The sequence below is a fragment of the Microtus ochrogaster genome, linkage group LG5, assembly GCF_000317375.1.
Source record: "Microtus ochrogaster isolate Prairie Vole_2 linkage group LG5, MicOch1.0, whole genome shotgun sequence".
NCBI classification, from domain to species: domain Eukaryota; kingdom Metazoa; phylum Chordata; class Mammalia; order Rodentia; family Cricetidae; genus Microtus; species Microtus ochrogaster.
In genome coordinates, this window is record NC_022031.1 from 21,574,961 (window position 1) to 21,581,345 (window position 6,385).

The window sequence follows — 6,385 nt, forward strand, 5'->3', positions numbered from 1 at the left end:
TAGAATGGCGTGCTTTCAAGTATTAGGATGAGAAGGAATGAAAGTATGACATTCCTATCAGTCAGGGTCTCCAGAGAAAGGAGGCAACATCTTCAAACAGGAGTTCCAGGAACAATTTTCTTTGCAAAGAGAATAATTAACAGAATCACCCTGGGCAAACACAAGGGACAGTCCGGTATAGCTGAGCTTCCCCCTCTGCTTTACCTGAACAGTGGTATCTCATGTTTCTCATGTTTGCATAAGTGCTCAAAGGATGCCTCTTCTGCAGGTACTGACAGGATTTAAATTTGCCTTCCTTCCCTTCCAGAAGATAAACTATTGACTTAACAGTTAAAAAAACAGGACAAAGAAGTGTTCTGTGTACCCCTGTCATTTTTTCAGACATTTACTCATCATATCCTTTGTTGACAAGGCCTCTGGAGACCGTATCAGCCCAGCTGGATACCTCATTACTGTAGATGCTAAGAGTTGTTGAGTTCAGAGTGACAGAAGTCCTGCACAAACAGCTAAGGGACCTGTATGCCCAGTGATTGTATCTCACGGCTAGGTGACAGGTCATCCATGTGGGCATTAACTTTACAAGAGTATGCACCTGGGTCACATTCTAAGCCTGGGGACATTGGTTGGATTGAACTCAACAAAAAACACATGAGGCCAGAATAGAAAAAGTCTGGCTTCTGCCAGAATGAAGATAATCTACAAAAATAAAGGTTTTTTTTTAAAAAAAAAAATGAAATCAGGCAATGCTCTTAACTGCTGAGCCATCTCTGCAGTCTTTGCTATCAAAGAAATGCAAATCAAAACAACTCTTAAGATTTCATCTTACACCTGTAAGAATGGCCAAGACCAAAACCACTGATGTCAGCTTATACTGGAGAGGATATGGGGTAAGGGGAACACACCTCCATTGCTGGTGGGAGTGCAAACTGGTACATCCACTTTGGAAATTAGAATTGTGATTTCTCAGAAAATTAGGAAACAACCTACCTGAAGACCCAGAAATACCACTTTTGGGTATATACCCAAAGGATGCTCAACTATGTTCATAGTATTATTTATAATAGCCAGAACCTCAAAACTACCTAAATGCCCCTCAATGAAAGAATAGATAAAGAAAACTGATACATTTACACAATGGAGTGATGGAGGAAGGTCATTGGTTAAAAAATAAAGAAACTGCCGTGGCCCATTTTATTGGTTAGAACATAGGTGGGTGGAGTAAACAGAACAGAATGCTGGGAGGAAGAGGAAGTGAGCTCAGAGACGCCATGCTCCCCTCTCCCTGGCAGATGCAATAGCTCTGCTCTCTGAGGTACACACAATGAAGCTCCAACCCAGGATGGACATAGGCTAGAATCTTCCCGGTAAGCGCACCTTGGGGTGCTACATACATTATTAGAAATGGGCTAGTCCAGGTGCGAGAGTTAGCCGAGAAGAGGCTAGATATAATGGGCCAAGCAGTGTTTAAAAGAATACAGTGTCCATGTAATTATTTCGGGGCATAAGCTAGCAGTCGGCTGGGGTGTGGGGATGCAGCCCCCGCAGCTCCTATTACTACAATGGAGTATTACACACCAGAAAAAAATGATATCTTGAAATTTGCAAGCAAATGGATGGATGTAGAAAACACTGTGTTGAGTAAGATAATCCAGACTCAGAAGACAATTATAATATGTACTCATTCATAAGTGGCTTTTAGACAAAAACGCAAAGAAAAACCAGCCTAAATTCACAGTTCAAGAGAATCTAGACAACAAAGAGGACCCTAAAAGAGACATACATGGATCCAATCTACATGGGAGAAGCAATAAAAGACAAGATCTCCTGAATAAATTGGGAGCATGGGGACCATAGGAGTGAGCAGAAGGAAAGGGGGAAGGGAGGGAGGGAGGGCAGTGGAGAAAAATATATAGCTCAATAACAATAAAAAGACACATATAATTATGTTCCCCCAAACCATAAAACAATAAGAAAAGTGGCACTGTTTCACATTTAAAAAAAAAAAACAAAAAACCTCTTTATCGCCTATTTAATAGAAACTAGCTGGATTTCACACCTAAAGAAAAGAAAAAAAAAGAAATCAGGGAACGCACTGTTTTGTATTTCCTATGGTACTTGTCAGAAACAGTTAACCCCAGTGACCTTGTTCTGAAACATTCTTTTCTTTCATTCTGTGATAGCTGGTTCTAAGTCACTTTGCCACGAATTAGGTTCATCTGATGAGTGGAGAGAACCAACTAAGGAATTTTCTTCCTTGCCTTAAATGAAGTGTGTAGAGCCACTCTGTGTATGGGACATACCCTCTTGTAGCAATCCAGATAAGAAAAGAGGAAGATTATTTGCCTTTGCTACTATCTTAATGTAAAGCTGAATTAATAAAGCAAACACACACACACACACACACACACACACACACACACACACACATCTATAGTCACTCTTCCTATTGGCCCTGTTCCTCTAGAGAACCTTGTCTGATATACCTTCTTTGACATGGTTTAATTTTTGTTTTACCCTGGGTCCTTTCTGCGAACACTGTTGTGCAGACTGAACCATTCACAGCTGATTCTACATAAGAGTTCGATCGCTCAGCTATTGCTCGCCCCTGTGTAGTGGCAGTACACTCTGATCTTGCACAGGACCACTCTGATTACAACTCACATTGTCTCAACTTTGTATCCTGCTTGCCACTGTTAGGCCAACAATTCTTGCCTCTGCCAGCTGTCACCAAACCTTCTGTGAAGCTTGCCATGGGGATATGTAGCACGCGAAAGGGTCCAATAGGCTGGGAAAGCTTGTGATTGGAAGGAGATGGTAACGCAACATGGAAACAGGGAATGATGACATGCAGGAAGCTCTAATCATAAGAAGACACAGGAATATGAAGAAAGACCAACTCTAATGTGCTGAAAAAATGGCTTACTTTTTAATTAATTCATAGTACAAAACAACCACTTATTGGTATTCATGTGACAGTTATATGAAAAACACCTGCCTGTATTAATCTGTGATGCTAGGGGCATAGCCAGAGTGTGGGTGTGGTTATATCATAGGCAGTTGTACCCTGAGTTGAGTTCTAATTAGGTGTCTTATATGGTCATCAAACACTGTAAAGCATGAAGAAACAGCATGTACCTGTTTCTGCTTTATTTCCTCTGAGTGTTGCATCAGAGTATTTGAAATTCATTTCTAAGTCTCAGCTGTTGGCTGAAACTGCTCATTTGTTCCCAGTTGTCCAGACTCGAAATAACCACACAGAAACTATATTAATTAAATATCTGCTTCTACTAACTCTAGCTCTTCCATCTTAAAATTAACCCATTTCTATTAATCTGTGTATCACCACGTGGCTGTTGCTTACTAGCAAGGTTCTGGCATGTCTGTCTTCTCCGGTGGCTACATGGTGGCTCACTGACTCTGCCTTCTTTCTCCCAGCATTCAATTTAAATTTCCTGCATAGTTCTCCTCTGCCCTATCACAGGCCAAAGCAGCTTCTTTACTCATTAATCAATAAAAACAACACATATACTGAAGGACTTCCCACATCACTCAGTGTGATATAAAAGGCTTTTTGTTAGGAATTAGAGAGAACATTATAAAAGAAATGATACTGTCAGGCCAATGATCCAACTGTTAGTGCCCTATCAACCTTCCCAGGTCAACTCCCCAGGCTGGCTCAGGTCGACTAGTCCCATGAGTCTTGGAGGCACCTCTGTGACAGCAACCAGTCCCCCTTCTGCCACTTTGAAGAGGACTTGAAACATGTGGACTGTATTTTGTTTCTATCTGTATCTGGGAACCTAATGTAGTGCTAGCCCCATTGTTGAATGCAATGAATCTATGTTCGCTGTCAGGTCGCAGTAAAATGACGGCAGTAAAGATTCTCTGCTGTGCAATCTTTTTCTTGATGCTATTTTGCATTATTTAATGAGGGAATTGTAAGTCATATTTTTAAAACTAAAATTTTGACAATTTTTTATATATGTAACACGCTTTGATCATATGCACCTCCACCTACTTCTCTCCTCCCCCTCCCACTGAACCCCTTCTTCCAAACTAGTCTCCTTTCTATATCCATTTTTTTTGGTGTGTTCATGTAACTCAATAATTTTATTCAAGGTTTCTTACATGTGCACTGGTAGACTTTTAAAAATATAAATTCATGGATGACATCTGCATATACAACTACACAAAGAAGGTTAACAGAGTTATGTGTAATAATAGAATAAAATTCTCTACCTTATGCCCAACACTGTGTTTTGGTGCTGAGAACAAGAAGAAATGAAGGCTTTTAAAATTTGTATTGATTTTTGGGAAACTATTTTAAATAAACACTGTAAAATCATTCAGAAAGAAAAAGACGGGATCAATGCTTAAGATCAATACTAGCCATTATTTTGCTTTTAGTAATGACCAACATTGCCCTTTATAGTCCTCTTCAGCTCTCTGACTTGGCTAGGTAATTGTCTGACCCACTGAATCTTTCAAAAGGCCTTCAGAAGCATGAACCTAAATGTCTAAGAATTGGGAGCGAATAGGGAAGAGTTCAGATGCTTGTCTGGAAATGTCTTTTTGAAGGACTCAGTTATCCAAATGAACACTTTCAGACGAAGAAATAAACATGAAATATTTTATAACTTTCCAGAAATCTGACCATGCTCATTGCTCTCCAGTAAAGCTAATTACACTTCAATGTGACAGTCGTGTTGGCCAGCAAGAGGAGGGGAAATAGATGGCACCCTAAAACAAAGGAATGTTAGCAGTCTCCTTGTCAGAAAAAAGAGATGAAGTTAGGAGAGGGTTGTGGGTTCACTCAGGGACAGAGGATGGCAGCAAAGGGCTTGCAACTGGAAGGCCTGAAGGGAAGGATTGCTGACCCAGGAGAGAGCCAGAAACATTTGATAATGCCACACTTAAAGGATCATAGTTTCCAAACATGTAGAACTTGAATAACCTGTATTTAAACTCGTTTTCCCCATAGTGAGATACAGCCACATACTAATGGTACCAGGTGCTCATTATTCACCGTCATATCAGAACCTGGAGGTTATTTTCTTCCCTAGATTTTTTGTAAGAATTTTTTACTTAAACACCAAATTGAAATGATAAATTACTTATTATAGGAAACTATCCAAAGCTGGGTTATTATTTCTTGCATTCTAGAGTTGCTAAGACAATTGTTTGATATTTGTTTGTTTATTTGTTTGTATGTTTGTTTGTATGTCTTGCTCACTTGTGTAGACCACGCTGGTCTCAAACTCATAAAGATCCACCTGCTTCTGCCTCTGGGGTGCTAGGATCAGATGTGTACCCTCATGTTCAGCTATTTGCCAGTGTTATTCTGTTAATATAATGTATTTTGATCAAATTCACCCATTCTTTTCCCTCCAATTTTCCCATTTCTGAATTTCTTCTCCCAATATGCTATTTTTAAAAATTTGCTGAGTCTACTTAGTGAACTGAGTATTACATGAGTGCAGTCATATTAACTAGAACATAGGTGGCTACCTAGAGCCTGCGTTCATGAAGAAAATGGGCTATCCCTTCCAAAGAACCATAAATCGTTCCTAACAGCTCCTCACGTAAAATGGACTATCCCCTTCTGAACTACCTCAGGTAAGGGTGGGACTTCACAAATACCTCTCTTAGCCATGCTGGAAATTTAGTTGCCTTGGACCTATCGAAGTCTTGTGGATGTAGTCATAGCTGTTAACAGTTCATGTGCCATGACCACCATGACGTATTTGGAAAATGCTGTCTTACTAAAAAGGCTCACTACATCTGGTTTTTGCAATCTGTCTCCCCTCTCTTCTGCAATGATCCCATTTAGATCACTAGATGACCCACTTGGAGCTGAGCACTCTGAAGCCTCTTAGTATCTTCACATTGCCAATACTAGGTCTCTGTGTTAATCACGATCTTCTGGAAAAAGAAGCTTCTCTGATTAGAGTTGAGCAATAGAGTAATCTATGGGAATTAAGATAAGTACTTGGGGGGGGGCAATTAATACTATGTTTATTTAGCAGAATTTAGTAGAAGTTTCTCCCTTGGGGTCTATGTCTTAACCAGCCAAGGATATTTTGGGCCAGCTAATAGTGTTGGGCATGAGTTTCCCTCTTGAAGAGTGGGCTTTAAATCTAATTAGTGAGTGACTGGTACCCCCGTAACATTCACGGTACTACTGTACTAATGGGCATTCCTTGCCAGGCCACAGCTGGGTAAGGCTATTGAGGACTTTTCCTCCCCCTTTAGGTTACTAGAAACTTTCAGCACTATGAAGGTAGCCGAAAGGTATGAAGTTCCCACTCAATACCAGTATGATTTCTCCATGTCATATGATTCAAGCATGAGGTGCAGCTGTGACCTCCACTCCCACCAGATTGTC